This window comes from Triturus cristatus, chromosome 4_1 (genome assembly GCF_964204655.1).
Source record: "Triturus cristatus chromosome 4_1, aTriCri1.1, whole genome shotgun sequence".
In the NCBI taxonomy this organism is placed as follows: Eukaryota; Metazoa; Chordata; class Amphibia; order Caudata; family Salamandridae; genus Triturus; species Triturus cristatus.
Window position 1 is genome coordinate 235,149,766 of NC_140585.1, and position 19,371 is coordinate 235,169,136.

Below are 19,371 nucleotides of genomic sequence, written 5' to 3' on the forward strand. Positions count from 1 at the left end.
ACCTTGGATCCCAATAACATTACTGTGGTTTCAAATCCTAGTTGGCTTTTCAGGAATAGAGACTGCAGGACCTTACTGTTTTTCACAGGCCGTGAGGCCTTGTGCCCCATCAAGGTAATGCCTTCTCAGTAATGCTAACTACGCGCAAATAAAAAGATTTATTCATCGTTTGTGTAGTGACCTGGATTGTGACGCCTGTATTGCATGCAAAATTCTAAAGCTACTGAAGCAATCCTAGGTCCAGGTCAAAGAACTGATGCACAGAGTTGGGCGGTGACTGCTGTACCAGTGCTTTAGAGGCGCAGCAAACTCCTTAGCATGTCTTTTACTACGAAGATTTAAATGTTGGACCCCATTTAGCCAAGGAGCTCTCCATCTAGAACCAGATGTGCATTTGACACCCAGTAGTATGTTTGCCTCTGGCTTGTCCTTTCTTCAGTCTGAAATGACCCTGTGTTCTTACTCTGGAGCAGCTGAGTTTCGCAGATGGTGGAAGCGCGGTAGTTTATTGTGGGCTGCCATGCAAGGTCTGAACTTAAGGCAAGCATTGGCAACGAGTGTATTTTTGTTTTTAAACTTGTACAATTGGTATTAAATGTGTTTACGTAATACAAATATAATTGCTGTTTTCTAATGGTGATGTGCATATGTTTGCAAAAAAACTTTACATTTTTTTACATAGAACAAAAATAAGTAAAAAGATATATAAACTATGAAATAAAATCGGAGATTGGCCTACGAGCCCTGATGCTGAAGTGGACTATTTTTTTGGTGGGTGTCACTCACAATTCGGAGAGCCAGAAGCTGAAATGGGCTGAGCCATTGCCTCATGCTTAGGTATGCTGCGCTTGGCAGGAGCGAAATGCGAATGACACTTAACCAACTCAGTGGGTGAAGAGGGCTGACAAAACGTTCCTCTATGAATTAATTTTTAATATGGATGTGGAAATCATGAAGCAGATGAGACCGTGAAACCCATCTCGAGACGCACCTATAACAGATGTAGCATTATACTATAAAGGGGTGTCATTATTTATAAGGCAGGCCTAGTGGCTTTGTCAAGGGGTCACCAACTCAATATCCAAAAGGCAGGCCTACTGGCTTTCTCATGGTGTCACTTTAATACATAAGGCAGGCCTAATGGTTTTGACAAAGGGCCAAAACATTAATTAAACAGCCACATTTCATGACTTACCATTAACCTGAATGGGGACCTATACATATACTCTAACACATTCATTAAAGGCAAAACTATTGGAGAGTACAGCAGTAAAATTATCAATAAAGCATTTGAGTTCAAAGCAACCACAAACGTACCAAAGTCTTATTTTATCATAATGCCACATATTTAAGCCATTGAAACAACTGCTAGAGACCTCTGCATTCAGAGCATGTGCTTAAAACTCTCCTGGGGTCATGTACTCCAGGGCCTTGGAAACATAGGATGATTCTTTTGAGGACAACAAAGTAAAGGGGGCTGCTGTTCTTCTTGTAGCTCCCGAACACATTTAAGAAACGCTGGTCGTGCCCATTATGTCGTGGAGCCACCACAAGTAACAAATAAATATGTAAATGAGCCTGCGCTGCGCATTTTGGGATGCTCTTCGAAATTTGTGAATATTTTATTACCAGGCAAGCTGCTCCGCTGTCGGGTTTGTTGCGGCCTCCTGCCGCCGTACCTTGTACATCAACTGTTGCATGGCTAAACACTTATAAGGTCCCAAAAGCGAGACCTATTGGCTATGCCAATGCTTGTTAATTTGAGTACCCTGGTCGTGGAGGGAGCCCCCGGGCCCAGAAACCCCAGCTGCTGTGCATGTCCTTTGTGCTGCTTTGGTGCTGGCAGCTTCTGGGTGCACTCCTCTTATTCCACTGTGAGAGCAGCCTGGGCTGCTCGGCACCGCCCCCCAACTCTAAATGGGTGCATTGTGCAGGGAGCTGGATTCTCTGGCTGTTTGTGCCATCCTTCTCCTTTGCTTGTGTTCCTCCTCTCCTGCTGGTAGGGACATCCTGCACAGCTCTTCTGCTGCCAGGCAGACAGGCACCCTCCTTCCTGCAGTCCACAGGCCTCCTGGCCATCTCGTAGAGCAGCCAGGGGAAGTGGAATCCAGGTCCACACCTGCAACTGGTCCTCGGGAGGCATAAGACGCTCAGTGCCACTGGCCCTGGAGAGACCAGTCCTAGTCCTGGGGTCAGATGGTGACATAGTCCAACTTGGCAGGGCATCAGGTGGCCTCCTTTCTAGCTGGCCTTTCCTTCGTTGTCGCCTCCCAGGTCCAGGGTCTTGTTAACTGTCTCTACCTTATGCAGAGGTTTTATAAAGGGGAAAATCTAGGAATTTCAGATTTACTAAGTGCTTTTATCAGAGCACTCTACTAGGGTAAGCTGCGTGCAATAATGGGAATTGTGCAGTTTTTACTGAAGGAGAGCTAGGTCTTACAGATGTGTTGGGCTAGAATTTTATTAGGATGGGTAGTGTATAAAAATGGGAACAGTGCAATTTCCATTGCAGATTTTATCACAGCACTCTACTAGGGTGGGCTGTGTGCGATAACGAGGTTTGTATGATTTTTGCTGAAGGATAACTAGGACATACAGATGTATGTTGGGCAATGATTTTATTTGGCTTTTGTGCAATAATGGGAGGTGTGCAATTTCGATTATGGATTTTGATATCCTGAGCATTTTATCAGAGCACTTTAATAGGGTAGGCTGTGTACAATAATGGGAATGGTGCAATGTCAACTGAAGGACAATTGGGCCGTACAGATTTAAGTAGGGCTAGTAGTTTTCTAGTATGGGTTGACTATAAAAATGGCAACTGCTCAATTTAGATGGGAGGTTTTATTAGCTGTCCCGCTTCTCAAAGTGAGGTGTTAAGCTGGGTTAAAGCCATAAAGAGCTGTGACTCGGGGCTCAATGTGGCCTTCGTGTTAGATCTGTCGGCAGCATGTGAGATGGTGGATCATGAAATCCTGTTGCAAAGGTTGGAGACTGTGGGAGTAGCAGGAGCGGTACTGAGCTGGCTGGACTCCTTCTTGGAACACACAGAAGAAGTGGACTGGTTAAAACCCTTCTCCTCTAGGGTGAAACCTTTAAAATGGGAGTTACCACAGGGCTCTTCTTGATGCTTATATGGCCCCGCTGGCATTCCTGGTCGAGTCATTCGGCATTAAGATCATATCTTATGCTAATGGAACAGCTACTGCTCACATATGAAGCTGATTCAGAGCGAGCAAACAAATGTTTACTCTGTATGAAAGTGAAAGCAGTGATGGAATGGCTCCGAGCCAATCACTTACAATGCAATCCAGACAAAATGGCGATCATGTTATTTGGCCAGGACCCCTGCACAGGTTGGATGGGACCCTGGCCTAGTAGTAGCACATTCTATCCACCCCCAGCCCCCCACTCCTCTTTGAAGTGGCAAAAAATGATGTATACTAATTAACACTCTGCTTTCTTTCAAAGCCCAGATTGCGACAGTGGTAAAATTCTGCATCTGGATCCTAAGAATGCTCAAGAAATTCCTGGACTTTCATCCATGGGAGGTGCAGAAAACAGTGCTTAGGGCGGTGATTCTCTCTAGTCTTGATTACATCAATGTATTGTACCTGGGAATTCCGGACTACCTACCACAAGGCCTCCAGGTAATACAGAACTTGGCTGTTCGCCTTCTGTACAAGCTACCTAAACACTTGTCGATATCCGATTTCATTTCGAAAGCAGCCACACTGGCTGCCGGTCCGTAAGAGAATCATGTTTAAGGCTTCAACGATAGCTCATTAAGTCCTTCACAACACCGGGCCCAGATACTTCAACAAGAGTATTCTCAAGTACTGTCCAAGTAGGGCGTTGCGTTAGATTAATGCGCATGTGATATTGGTCCCCTGCTTTAGAAGTAAGCGTCGGGTGGGGCCTCCTTTGTGGTTCTGGCTGCAAAGATGTGGAATCGGATTCATCTCCAACTCCGACCCACTACAGATGAGGTGATTTTTAAGAACTCTCCTGAGACCTATCTATTTAGACTTTAATTGCTACATACCTCGATCCGATCTCTTTGTCAGATCGTTCATGCCTAGCGCTGGGACACTCTTCGAGTAGCTGTGCGCTATATAAAAATCAACCATTCAAGAAAACAAGGCCCTGGACTCAGCGTTGCGCCTCATCCTGTGTGGGGTAATTTGTAGATAACACCTCTTGGAGGCATCAGCCTATTTGTTAGGGTGGAGTGTGACCTATAAAGAGATTTGAGCTGTTTTAATTTTGTAAGCCTTCTATTTTGGCATCTGCTGGAAATTGTTTGTGAATTTGGCTTCAGGTACGTTAAGAGGCCGGGAAAAGTTTTGACAATTTGAATTATCCGAACCAGTGTTATAAAGGAAATGATGAAGTAATAATGTAGAGTCTGTCTAAGCATGATTTTATGATTATCAGACAGGGAAACGGCGGCGGGTTGTGGGGGACACATTTGTTGCTGTAATGATTTTAATTATTTGAATAGTTTAATAAATTTGAAATTTATCTTTGAGATTTGAACACACTGTTACAAAAGGGATCATTAACCTATTAGAAATGTGTAGCTTCCATAAGCAAGAAAACTATATACATTCAAGAAATCCTAATCAAAATCATATTTGCCAAAACTTGGTGGGAACAAAAAAATTACATTTTACTAGCACACTTCCTTCAAACCTGTTGGAGTAAAATATTTATCATAACAGTGTGGCATACAATAGGTAGACATGATGCACACTTCAGTTACCTGTGTAACCCCTTCGAAAGAAACAATACATATGGTACCATAAAATATCTTCATAAGTTCACAATACTTAAAATTTGGCAAGTCTATAAAATGTTGCTTTTTCCCCCATGTCCTCATAATCTCACAATGTTAATAGATACACATGCCTGGAAAACCTTCCTTGTTATACCTGTAGGAAAGTAAGTTCTGTTTTCATGGTTACCCCCACTTTTTGCTGGTGTTACGCTGTTTTCCGACTAGTCTGACTGGGATCCTGCTAATCAGGACCCCAGTCACTGTGTCCTCCTGATATTTGACAGTGGTAAGTACTTTGGTACCTTTCCAATTGGCTACTGGTGTGCCATGTAAGTCCCTAGTACATGATGCTAAAGTACCCAGGGCATAGATACTCCAGGGGTCTCCCGTGGGCTGCAGCATGTATTATGCCACCCATGAGACCACTCAAACTGTGACTACAGGCCTGCATTTCAGCCTGTGTAAGCTGAGGCTAGCACCACTTACGACAGATATAGGTTTCCTTATATCTGAGGTCACTGCACTTAAAACCTTTAAGTGACCTCTAAGGCAGGTCTTTCAATCTTGAAGGCAGGTTGCTAGATTATAAGTGTGAGAGTGCCCTGCATGAGCAGGGCACCCCCCTACAAACCCCGGAGTCGATTCTCCAGGCTTTGTAAGTGCTCCTGAGCTGAGCTTGAGCAGGGGAAGGTAGAACAATAGGTTTTCTGTCACAGGGAGGTGTGACCACCTCCCAGACAGGACTTAATGTATTGGGCTGTGGTGGGGGTGTTTGCCAGTGCCACTAGGCTGCTTTGAAGGGCACAGTTGGTGCCCTCCTTGCATACTCCAGTTTAAGCCAGTTCAGGGAGCCCTTGGCTCCAGCTCTGGTGCAAAACTGGACAAAAGACATGAGAGTATCCTGTCTGTCCAGCCTCTCCTCTGGGAGGGATCCTTGAATCTTCCCAACCCGTTACCTAGGGTACTTAAGGGCTTACCTGTGGTTGGCTCTTCAGATTTGTCATGGGACAAGATTCAAACTCAAAACCACTTCTACTTACACCATCTGGGCGCCTTGGACATTGCTGGACTTAGCTTGGAACCAAGACTGCACCAAGGAAGACTCCTGCTGCTCCTGGTCTCGCAGTTCTGCAAGTCTTCTTTGTTGTCTGTCCCTGTGCTTCGAGGGTCCTCTCCAGGCCCGTGGGCATCAAAGACACCCAAAGGAATCTCCCTTGGAGTGATGGAGCCACTCTCTTGCAACTGCAGGCACCACAATGAAGCTGACCGGTCTGCTGCTCCCGACGTCCCTTGGACTAAAAAAGGCTCAGCAACACAGGTGATGGTTCTGCAAATCCCTCGAGGCCTGACGTGTCCTCTGAGCAATTTTGAGGCCAGTATACCTCGTCAAAACCGCTGGAACAGAATCCCTGTGCACCACGTTAACTTGCCGTTGCCAAGGTTTGTTGGCTCTGTCCTCAAGAGATCTTCGGGCTACAAGAAGCTCCAACATCACTTTTTGCCAAAATCTCCGGTCTCACTGCATCCTCTGCACTGTGGACCTGCATCTTCGGTGAGCTGCTTGAGGTCCTCTTGCGACTCCTGTGCCTTAGGCTTGTGGGTCCTCTTGAGGGTCTTCTTTGGCTTCAGTCGGCTCCCTTGCTCACTCGGGCCTGCTCTGACTCTTCTGCATTTGGTGAGTCCCTTGGACCTTGCCTGTCCCAACATTGCACCTTTTTCATTTACCATGTCTGTTGCTGCTGCCAAGGCTTGTTGGTGCTCCCGGAGGACACTGACCCCCTGGTTCTTGACTTCCGACGTGATACAGTTCGTGAACGGCTCATGGTCTTCCACAGCATTGCCTGGTCCTCACAGCTGCAGCAACAAGGTCACCGGCCTCACTCCTGCATCTTTCGTCATCTGTGGTCATTACTCTTCCATGCCTCCTGGTCACCTCCGAATAGCATAGGCTCTGTCCCCTCTGCTTGCAGGTTCTTCTCTGCCAGAATCCATCCTTGGATTCCCCTGGACTCTTCCATCTTCTTCGCCAGTGGCATCTTTCTTTAAGTCCACCATTGTGGCCTAATACACTTTCCGACGTCACTTCACACCTACGCACACGGCTTCCCTGGTGTAGGTATCCTGGTTCCTGGGGTTTCCATGGATGGGGTGACTCTCCAACCTTATGTCTTTCACAGGGTTTTTCCAGGGTCCACTGGAAAGGGTCCTTGAAAACTGCAACCGCGACTTTCCCATTGACTTGCACTGAATATACGGCTGTGTTTCCACACTGCACACAGCCTCTGTGGGGTTCGTGGGTACTTACCTCGGGTGGTTCCTTGTGTTACAGCTCTTCAGAGACTTCTGGTCCAAGTCCCAACTTTGGTCGCAGTTCCCATTCCACTTCTTTAGTATCTGGTTTGGTTTACCCCTAGAGACCATTGTGTATTTGTGCTTACCTTTTACTTTTGAAGTATTGTGTGCATTGTGTTGATATTTCCGGGTAGGAGATATACCGATGTGTTGGGGAGTGTGTATAATAAATATACCTATTTTCATAACTACACTGTGTGATTCTTTTTTTATTTAACCTACACTATATGATTAGTACTTGTAAAACAAGCTGCTTAACACTCCTTCTGGTCTAAACCTGAAGGATGTTCTCCACAGCTACCACTTAGAGAGCTTTCCATGGTTGTCTAAGACCACTAAAATCACCATATGGGTTGCCTGGATTAGTGCAGGGTGCTTCACTTAAATATGTGGGCACCATATACTAAGCCAGCCTCCTACAATACCCAGCAACTGTTTTTACAGTGTGGGAGAACTATACTGAAGCCATTCAGTTCCAAGACCGAGGACACTGAGTCCATTGACTAAAATTTCGTCAATACAGTTACGGTTTCTTGATAAAGCTAGAGAGACTGTTCAATGATGTTTGCGCTTTAAATCGGTTGTAGGCATCTGCAGAAGCATTACGTCGTGATGTTCAACTTGACTTGAGCCGCATTGTTGAGCCACTGCCGAGCCACAACGCATAGCACTCCGCTGCTGCCTCTACTACCCTATAACCCTAGCGTGTACTGTTCTTACACTTGGGGAAGCGAAATAAGATAATAGCAGAAATGGCTCCATTTGCTAGCTGGGGCATTCAGGTACAAGCGCCAAAACAAGAAAGGTACCCGCACCTGCTAATGGAAAGCTCCAGTACAAAGATAGTGCAACAGCAAGGAAGGTGTATATTAAGGGGTATCCTTCAGCCCCTCCCAGTAATGCCTTTCCTGAACTGAGAATACGGTGCGTTTTCTCTTCAAAGAGGCCTACGGCAGCAAGTATAATTATAGCTAACTCGCAAGCTTCGCATCGCACAAGTAACTAGTACTGGCTAGCTGCCAACCTGGATGCTGTAATGTCGGAAGCTGTTTTTTTATGCCGTGTACCAATGTAGGGGGGTACACCATGCAAAAGGTCCAGGCAACCCTTATTGGTTTATAGGGCTTACTTTAATAATCCCAAGTGCTTCATTTGTGGTAGTGTGGTTGAGCACCTTAGGCTCATCAGAGGTGAGTGTTAATCAATTGTTGCACGCACAGTGTCAATAAATGGCCCACACAGAGTCAATAAATGAGACACACACAAAAAGAAATCCGAGACTGATTTGTGAGAAATGTGCCTCGAACGTGGTAATGTTATCCTATGGGAGAAAAATACACTGCATACATACACTTGCAAACGGTTCTTGAGGATACCTTTTAGGACTTGAGGTGCTTAGGGGTCAAGGTCCAAGAAACGATCAGCAGTTCGGTTTTACCTGCCCTGGTGTATCCGGGTGCTGGTAGCCGCGATCACCATGTGTTTAAGTCGATGGGAGGGTACCTGCAAAGGAACGGCTGCAAGTGGGGACTCTAGGACAAGTCCAGCAAAACCCAAAGGTGGGATTGGCTCTTGAGTGTCTCTAAGGCAAAGGGGGGGACACTTTTGGTTCATATGAGCTCGGGCTGTGGGGCATGGTTGCAGAGGTGTTTTTTCCAGCGGGTCGCTCGAGTCCAGGGCTCTCACTTCTTGTGTTGACCTGGAGAGGGTAAGGAAACAAGACTGCAGGGCCACTCTCGTTGAGGCCCTCATCTGTCCTGAAGTCCCTAGTCTGTAGGTCGTCTTTTTGTGTTGGTTTTCGTGCTGGACACTCAACAAGCCTCTGTTGTGGCAAGTTCTCCGGTACCCATGGTATTTGTGCTGTGAGGCTCCTGTAGGGTCCAGCATCTCGAAAGGGGAAAGTGGCTCCTCCACCACAAGGTAGACACTGCTTGGTTGTTGAAGCACTGGACAGTCCAACAAGGCTTTAGGAGGATGCACAGCTTCTGGACGAGTCGGGTCTTTGCAATTGTCAAGGTACGAGCAGCCAGGGAGGGTTTTGTGCCAATTTAGGAGCAGATCCTCTTTTCTTGCCATGTCAGCTGCTCTTTGTCCTTTGGTTCCCAGGTAGATGACTCCAAATCTGTGGTGTTGTGGGGATCCCTTTATGCTGAATTTAGGAGCGTTTACTGAAGTGTAGGGTAGTAGTAAATGGGCTACTTACCCCTGGCATGACCAATCCCTTTATATGACCACTTCCTGTGGAGAGTGGGCATAATTCTAACCCAGAGTTCCTAGTTTCACCAAATCCCAGATGGTAAAACCTTTCTTTGCTGTCTGCTTCAGGCAGCTCACCTTTGGGGTGTGACTAGCCTGTGAGTGGAACACAACTACTGACTATCTAAGTTTCCACCTGCTTTGGTGGCAAATGGGCAGCAGGAGGGGTAGTCTGGGGGGAAGCCGTTGTCTCATATCAAAGGCTTTGAAGCTGCTGGTCTGGACATGCTAATTCACTAGCCATCCTGCTGCATTAGGTTTCATCACCGTCCACCAGAGTAGACATTGTTTCTGACCTCTGAGAGCGGGCCGTCTCCTGCAAGGGGTCAGGACCTAGTCTATGGTGGCAGGCTGGAAGATACCAGTCAGCCAGCACACTAGAGCACCACTAAGGAGCCCTCTGGGTACATGTCATTATAAATCCAGTACTGGCATTAGTACAGATTTATTAAGACTGAGGGCCATATGTAGGAAGCCAAATACCGGTCGGTAACGGCCGATTTTCGGTAAATATCCCGTTATCGACCGGTATTTAGGCATTTGCTATGTAAGGGGCATATTTCAGGATTCGGTAATTTACCGATTCGGTAAAATTACCGAATCGGTAATTTTACTGATTCGGTAAATACCGAATCCTGAAATGATATGTAGGTGACACTCAAATGAGTGATGTCTAGGAAAAAGAATTCGGTATTTACCACCAAATATATGTTGGTGATAAATACCGAATACCTAGCAAAACGTGATATTTTGCTGATGTCAAAGTGCCATGTGGCAGACAAGGGCATGTATGTGTGCCACATGTGCACACATGGACGAATCAGGGGTGCAACAGGGTGTCAATGTGACACCCTGCCACCCATGATACTGCCTCCCCCATTACCGATTCGGTATTTACCGATTCGGTAATGGTAACTGGCTTCCCATTGATTCCTATGGGCCTCCTGGCCCATAGGAATCAATGGGAAGGTATGCATCATTACCGAATCGGTAAATACCGATTCTAAATTACCGACCCTTTCCGAATCGGTAAATATTACCGATTGATTACCTACATCACATTTACCGATTCATAAATACCGAATCGGTAAAATTTGGTATTTATGAGTCGGTAAATGTGACCCTACCTACATATGGCCCTATGTGTTTGATACCAAACACCATTAGTTTCCGTGCAACCAGTGCTACTGGTCAATGTGAGTAGCTGGGTAACTCATAATGACCAGTGCCCAGTACATAACCTTCAGGCGGCTGCCTGATCACTTGCAATATCTTTCAGTGGACGCAGACCTCGCAAGGGCATATCTGAATCCTCTTCAAAAACAAGGAAATAAATATTGAAGCGCATCTTTATAAATGGAAAGAACAGCCTGCTCCGAACTAAATCTGGTCAACTACAGCTGGGAAAAACTAGCAAACGACCCCACGGCCTTCAAAACTGCACGGAAAAACAAGCTGGCCTATTATCCAGGCAGGAAGGTCTCCCTTCTATTGCAGTGTCTGACCGCAACATCCAAGTCCTACTGAACTAATACAGAGAAAAGCACTGCCAGCCTTACTCGAGCTGTGTGTTAAGAAAGCCAGGCAGCAGCAGATCTTTTCTTGCAAGACTCCTGGCTCTTCCAAGGACGTAAACTGCTGCCGGAAGTCACCCGCAAATACTGGGGCATGCAGACTGTCGCCCATAAGAATCCTTGGCCCCTCTGATCTGCATATGCCCGGATGCTCCTGATTGCACGCCACACTTTAATAACGCTGCTTTTTAGGTCGAGGACTACCGGTCTGCCGAAGGCAGAACCGGAAGTCGAGATTTAATGTTTCCTAGAGTGGCTCCTTAGCCCGCCTCTCTTTTTGCCTCTCCTCCATTGGCTGGCTTCCTAAACGGAGGCCCGCCATTGGAGGAGAGAGCCGTCCCTCCAAATAGGCTCCGTCTTTTTCAGATTCGGGGGCGTGTTCCTTGCTGTTCTTTCCACCTTTTAGCCACGCCCTTTTAGAACAGCAGGAACACGCCCCCGAATCCGAAAAAGTTTCGGAGCTTCCATCCGCCATTGTTTTGCTGTCCTCTGGCCGCGAGGATCTTCTTTGCTGTTGTGCGTCGAGGACCCGCACTCCGCACCGAGGCAGACAAAGAGGCCTGGGCTTGGGACATGCCAGCTGTTACTTCAACACGTGAACAAAAAACACAACGCCTTAGGTTGGTGCAAGATGCAAAATCGTTAAGCTCATTTGAAGGCCAGGAAGGAAGGTACGGAGGAAGCAGAGGGGGCGGCAAGCGTTCCAAAAGGCACCTCTCGTGGGAGACAAAAAATGCTTATCAAAACACGTGGGTCTTGGGGAGTCAGGGCACAGGCGCGGCAGAAAAGGAAGCTTTTATTAACAACACATCTTCTCTGTGCGAAGCTTCAACCCGTGCGTTTCGTTCTCTCTTCTCTAACAGTTCACCTTTTAGGTGTCTGCCCAGGACTGAGCAACGTTTATCTATTTTTAAAGATTCACACGGGGGGGGGGGGAATAAGCAGAAAGATTAACAGCAGCACCCAGTCTGAAAGGAGCGCGTGCCACCAATTTCACATTTTCGCGAGCTCCCTGGCCCAGTTTAAGATATTGATTCCTTAGGGAGTCACAGCACTAAGTTGCGGTGTGAGCTTCTTTTCAAGGGTTGTATTTTGTATTGCAGACAGGAAATCCAATTCACTGCAGCCCTGCAAACCCATGTCCTAACTCTAAAGATGGAGGCTGCGCATGGCAAAACAACATGAGAGGTGTGGCGCAGCAGCCAGAGCGGCTGACTCCAGGGCGCGGGGTTCACGGTTCGATCCCCTGCTGCAGCTCAGCATCATGTGACTGTGGGCTACAGCTCACTTAAACTCCCCGACGGCCCCCAGAGATATGTCCGCACTTTACAAAATGGAATAATTACTATTAAGATTGTCTTACAGCTCTACAAAGGGAATCAACTTCAGCAAAGCGCAGCCGGATCAGGGAACGGGAAAAACACTGGTTCGCTCTATGGGGCTTTGCGAGTCAGCCTGTGGCCACCATGTCCTGTTACCAGCATCTGTGTAGCACGCTTCTCCCAGGTCATCGTCCTGTAACGCTTTTGGAGTCTGCAAGCCCCAGTGAAAACCTGGGGTCGACACTGACCTGAGTCAAGAAGGTCTGGTGTTCTTGTGTGGGGCTAGTGACGATCAGTTGGTATGTGGCTTTACAAAAATGAATTAGATGGGAGTTATAAGGTGTGGATAGATTTTTAAAAAAAGACAACAGAAAGAGGAACTTCAAGGAGAAAAATCAAAGTCGGGGGAAACAACTAATATGCACAGGAGGATGAAAACATACAATGGAGCTAATGACATCCTAACGTATTAGTTTAATGGGGCCTGTGTGTGCCTCATGGATGTTTGCTATTGGCTACATGAAGTTTAGGGGCATGGCCTGATGGTCGGGTCTAATGCCCTATGTCCTGGGCGTGCCTCTGAGATTGCTATAAACAAGGGAGAGATGGAAAACGAACATGGACCGGGATTTGAGTCTGATGTGGGGCGCAGGCACAGCTGAGAGCAGCCCCCCAGCCCTGGCAGCCTCTTGGGTAGGCAGGGCCCAGGGAGGAAGCTGCTTGTGAAACACCGGCCACGCTGGATGATCTTATCTAGATAGCGTGACGTCCTGACAGCGAACACAAGCCCGGGCCTGAAATAGAATGCCTCGGAGGGATATCACATCGGATTTCAAATCCAATGATGTTAACATTTTTTTTGTTCAGGGTTATCAACGGGAATCTAAAACTCAGAAATTGCGATGATGCCACGGCTCAAAATAAATCCTTGAAGCCACAGACTCAACTCTTTCAATCAAGACAGGAAAGGGAGAGGCATTTCGCTGCCTGTCCTAACCAGCACTGGCAAAGTCAATAGATTTGACGTTAGTGCTGCATGTCATTGCCTTTGCTACTGCTTTGAAAGCATACTGGGGGTCAGGCGCAGACAAAAGCAGCTTAAAGTTGCTTTCTTTTCTGCCGCTGAGACACTGCTACATTAAGTAGGTTGAATTAAATGTAATAGATTTGGACATGGACACGGCGCGGCAATGAGGCTAATCTAGGCCTCCCATAGTATTGTTGAATATTCATAGCTTAAGGAACCTATGTTTTGAACAAATTGAAGGTGACCGATCTGACCTTTGGTAAACAAACTAAAAGGCAGTTAGCATAATCAAGTTCGCCAGGGGATCCTCGTCTTTTTAGGTCGAGGACTACCGGTCTGCCGAAGGCAGAACCGGAAGTCCGGAGATCTGATGTTTCTGAGAGTGGCTATTTAGCCCGCCTCTCTTTTTGCCTCTCCTCCATTGGCTGGCTTCCCAAACGGAGGCCAGCCATTGGAGGAGAGAGCCGTCCCTCCAAATAAGCTCCGTCTTTTTCAGATTCGGGGGCGTGTTCCGTGCTGTTCTTTCCACTTTTTAGCCACGCCCTTTTTAGAACAGCAGGAACACGCCCCCGAATCCGAAAAAGTTTAGAAGCTTCTATCCGCCATTTGTTTGCTATCGTCTGGCCGCGAGGATCTTCTTGCTGTTGTGCGTCGAGGACCTGCACTCCGCACCGAGGCAGACAAAGAGGCCTGGGCTTGCGACATGCCAGCTGTTACTTCAACACATGTGAACAAAAAACACAACGCCTTAGGTTGGTGCAAGATGCAAAAACGTTAAGCTCATTTGAAGGCCAGGAAGGAAGGTACGGAGGAAGCAGAGGGGGCGGCAAGCGTTCCAAAAGGCACCTCTCGTGGGAGACAAAAAATGCTTATAAAAACACGTGGGTCTTGGGGAGTCAGGGCACAGGAAGGAAGCTTTTATTAACAACACATCTTCTCTGTGCGAAGCTTCAACCCGTGCGTTTCGTTCTCTCTTCTCTAACAGTTCACCTTTTAGGTGTCTGCCCAGGACTGAGCAACGTTTATCTATTTTTAAAGATTCACACGGGGGGGGGAATAAGCAGAAAGATTAACAGCAGCACCCAGTCTGAAAGGAGGGCGTGCCACCAATTTCACATTTTCGCGAGCTCCCTGGCCCAGTTTAAGATATTGATTCCTTAGGGAGTCACAGCACTAAGTTGCGGTGTGAGCTTCTTTTCAAGGGTTGTATTTTGTATTGCAGACAGGAAATCCAATTCACTGCAGCCCTGCAAACCCATGTCCTAACTCTAAAGATGGAGGCTGCGCATGGCAAAACACGAATGAACCAAAGGCGTGGCAACCATGACTTGGTCTCTATTCCAAGAAAGAAAGAAAAATGTGCCTATGCATCTTGTTTGATAGTAAAAGACCTCCCTCGTTGAGGTGCAAAAGCCCTCTCTCGCCCCTGGGCACCAGGGCCACGACACCTGCTGGTTTCTTACAATAACTGATGCGCCGAGATATACAAAAGGCCAGAGGTCAAAACAATATGGTGCACAGATGTCCACGTGTCAAGCCAGCAGCGGGCGAGGGCGACCACAGCCCTAGTTTAGTTTGTATTTGCATTAGCCAACTGGCTTTTGTACATCCATAATGTACAACATACACACATTTTGGAAACTGTTAAATGATTAGAAGAAAAAGTTAAAAAAAAATAACAAGAGAGGGCTGCAGAAGAAAAAAGAAATGGCATATGAATAAAAAGAAAAATTCCATTTGCAGCTGACTCCGCTGTCTTTGCAGATCTAAGGATGAGGTATTTTGGTCAGATCCTCAGTTAGGAGTTCAAAAGATTCCGCAGTTTCAGACCAAGCATCCCAGATAAATAAATGGTCACTGTGTTTCTGTCAGTTGAAAAGGGCATTGTCACTCACTAACTCACTCTTTCACTACCTCACTGTCTATCTACTTCACTCTCTCTCACTACATAACTCTATACATCACTACTCCCCTCTATCTATATCACTACCTCACTATCTCACTACTTCTCTCTCTAAAAAGATCACTACCTCACTCTCTCACTACCTCACTCTCTATATCACAACTTCACTCTCTCTCTAACTCACTACATCACTCACTTTCTATCTCTCTACCTCACTCTTTCTATCTCACTAACTCACTTTCACTGTCTCTTTCACTACCTCTCTCTATCTCACTACATTACAACACCACTCTGCTTACATCTCACTACCTCACAACATCCCTCTCCCTCACTACATCACTGTTTCACTACCTCACTCTTTCTCACTACATAACTCTCTCTACCTCACTACTCCACTCTATCTCACTACCTCACTATCTCACAACTTCTCTCTCAAAACATCACTACCTCACTCTCTAGCTCACATCACAACTTCACTCTCTCTCACTCACTACCTCAATCACTCTATCTCACTACCTCACTCTTTCTATCTCACTAACTCACTTTCACTCTCTCTTTCATTACCTCTCTCTGTATCTCACTACATCACTCTATGCTTATATATCACTACCTCACAACATCCCTCTCCCTCACTACCTCACTCTTTCACTACCTCACTCTTTCACTACCTCACTACCTCACTCTCTATCTACCTCACTCTCTATCTCACTACCTCACTCTCTATCTACCTCACTCTCTCTCACTACCTCACTCTATTTCAATACCTCACTCTCTCTCTCTATCTCACTACCTCACTCTCTCTCTGCTAATGCAATAGGTATCACATATGCAAAAAAAAAGCTAATGCCAATAGAAATGACAATGCCATTTATTTAGGGATACAAAAATGATAAAAAAATAATGAGCAATACCAATTGCTCTACCTATAATATTGCCGAGACCATTGCATTGCATTGCAAATGCTTGTTCTAAAATATGGTGTATGCACATGCAGTGAGGTGAAAGATCTCCTCTTAAACCTAGAACCCCCCCCCCCCCCCCCCTCCCGGAGTTGGGAAGATTAGCCAAATTCATTGAGTGAGTACAACAGCTGCTAAAACCATACCATACTTATAGCGCAGCGGGGCCACCTGGAAAGTGGGCCGCAACAGCCCTCAAATAAGGTACGCCACACTTGGTTATACTTTCTTAGCCGGAAGACCCAGAGCGGTCTCCAGCCGTTTATTTATCCCGTCTGGTCGAGTCTGCCCCGAGGGGTGTATGCATGCGTGAGCGTGTATACATTGTATGAGAGAGCCCGGGTGGCTCTCTACAATACTCATGAACTTTTTTTGCACTTTCAACACATATCGGAATACAGGTGGATTAAGAAATGCGGACACTCGAAGGGATACACAGCACTCTGCATTTTAACCTACGGTGCAACCCCGAAGGACCCAGAACTCCGTACTACCAACCCAGGCCCATGTCATGAAACTGGATGTGAAATAGGGGCTGTTTACAATCGTCGCATCGCACCTTAGAGTGCAGCTTCTAGGTTGCATGTCTGCAAGACCTAAAAGCGCAGACCTGGCCCCCACAATTGGCACTTTGCACTTTTGACTCCGTCACTCATCCCACGCGCCTGAAACTCTCTCAAGCACTGGCCCTGCTCGACAAGCGTGTTTTTGACACTCCCGACCCTGCAGGACACTTCACGCATCCGCACTTGAGCACCCTGTGCACTCCGCCAGTCGTCTGACAATTTAAAAGCTCAGACTATGTTTTCTAATTAGCGCTCTGCACTTTAGTGATTCTGTGCCATCTGCTGGCCGCCGGAAGGATTTTACCTTAACTGTTTTTAATGGCAGATTAATGTTTTTTTAATTTGTTTTTTACATGTGACATTTTGTAACAATTTTCACTAATAGAAACAAATAGAGAATTACTCAACTCAATTTGTGAAAGATCCAGAGTATACAATATGTAATTCAATATATAGATGCCTACCAAATTAAAATGACAAACTTGCATGTGTCAAATCCATAAGTATTACAAGGAGTCCTTGAATACATTCATATAATTTTCTGAATATGTACATAGATGCCTTGCATAGAATAGTATCACAGCTATAAGTTAGAATTGTTGAATCACAGTCTTTAAGTTTGTGAAGATCTCAATGGCACAAAAAGGTTAACAGCTTTATTCATACAGCTGTGAACCAGCTGTGGTTTTAGGCCCAAAGATGTTGGGCATAGACTAGTGCTTAAGGTTAAAGACATCATCTTTTTAATGGTCAGATGTTCATTAAATTAAGTATTTCACTAGGTTGCCCCCAATGGTATTAAGGTGTTCAAATGGTGAATTCAGAAATGTTCCATTTGGGCTAGTAAATAACCACTGTGCCTCCTTTGTTCGGTTGCTTTACTTGTTCCAAGAGTTGATATTTGATTTAATTTCCTTTCAGTGCCTCACCACTGGTACTTTAAGGTTATTGTTCCTGATATTACTTTTCTGTTTTGGGAAATGAATCTTTGCCTTATGTCTGGTTTTGCCAATATACACTGTACAGTGTGGGCATTTAGTTAGGCAAATAAATAATACCCTCTTAGCTGCACTTTGACCCATCACTGGGAAGTCCCTCTTAGCTGGGCCTGTACCCATCACTGGAAAGTCTCTCTTAGCAGGGCATGTACCCATCACTGGAAAGTCTCTCTTAGCAGGGCCTGTACCCATCACTAGGAAGTCCCACTTAGCTGGGCCTGTACCCATCACTGGGAAGTTCCTCCTAGATGGGCCCATACCCATACCTACGATGTCCCTCATAGCTGGGCCTGTATCCATCACTAGGACGTCCCTCTTAGCTTGGCTGTACCCATCTACCCATCACTGGAAAGTCTCTCTTAGCTGTGCCTGTACCCATCACTGGGAAGTCCCTCTTAGCCTGACTTGTACCCATCATTGGGGAGCCCCTCTTAGCTGGGCCTGTACCCATCACTAGGAAGTCCCACTTAGCTGGGCCTGTACCCATCACTGGGAAGTCCCTTTTAGCCTGACTTGTACCCATCACTGGGGAGCCCCTCTTAGCTGGGCCTGTACCCATCACTAGGAAGTCCCACTTAGCTGGGCCTGTACCCATCACTGGGAAGTCCCTCTTAGCCTGACTTGTACCCATCACTGGGGAGTCCCTCTTAGCTGGTTCTGTACCCATCACTATGAAGTCCCACTTAGCTGGGCCTGTACCCATCACTGGGAAGTTCCTCCTAGATGGGCCCATACCCATACCTATAACTAGGATGTTCCTCATAGATGGGCCTGTATCCATCACTAGGACGTTCCTCTTAGCTTGGCTGTACCCATCTACCCATCACTGGAAAGTCTCTCTTAGCAGGGCATGTACCCATCACTAGGAAGTCCCACTTAGCTGTGCCTGTACCCATCACTGGGAAGTCCCTCTTAGCCTGACTTGCACCCATCACTGGGAAGCCCCTCTTAGCCTGACTTGTACCCATCACTGGGGAGCCCCTCTTAGCCTGACTTGTACCCATCACTGGGGAGTCCCTCTTAGCTGTGCCTGTACCCATCACTGGGAAGTCCCACTGAGCTGGGCCTGTACCCATCACTGGGAAGTTCCTCCTAGATGGGCCCATACCCATACCTATAACTAGGATGTTGCTCATAGCTGGGCCTGTATCCATCAGTAGGGCGTCCCTCTTAGCTTGGCTGTACCTATCTGCCCATCACTGGAAAGTCTCTCTTAGCAGGGCAAGTACCCATCACTAGGAAGTACCACTTAGCTGTGCCTGGAGCAGTAAGTGGCTAGAGACTGAAAGAGCATGTGTTGCTGCCTATACATCTTCGAAGCTGATATTTATCAATGCAATGAAGTGGGTTTCATTTTTCCCCCCACAACATGTGTGTATGTGTGTTTTTTGTGTGTGTTTTTGTGTGTTTCGTGGGTGACACCAGAAGTGCCTCCTTTTTACAGAGCTAAAACAGAAATTTAATAGCAGCTAAAAAGTGATAAAAGTGGGAGTTAGATTTTGACAGAATTTTTTTTATGTGCAAAGAACGGTTTTGCAGTCGCCTTTCCAGCTTCAGTCCGCTGTCCGCAGAGCAAGCAAAGATATTGGACCTGATGCACCAAAGGGTTTTACTCATTCTCTTAGGAGGGGGAG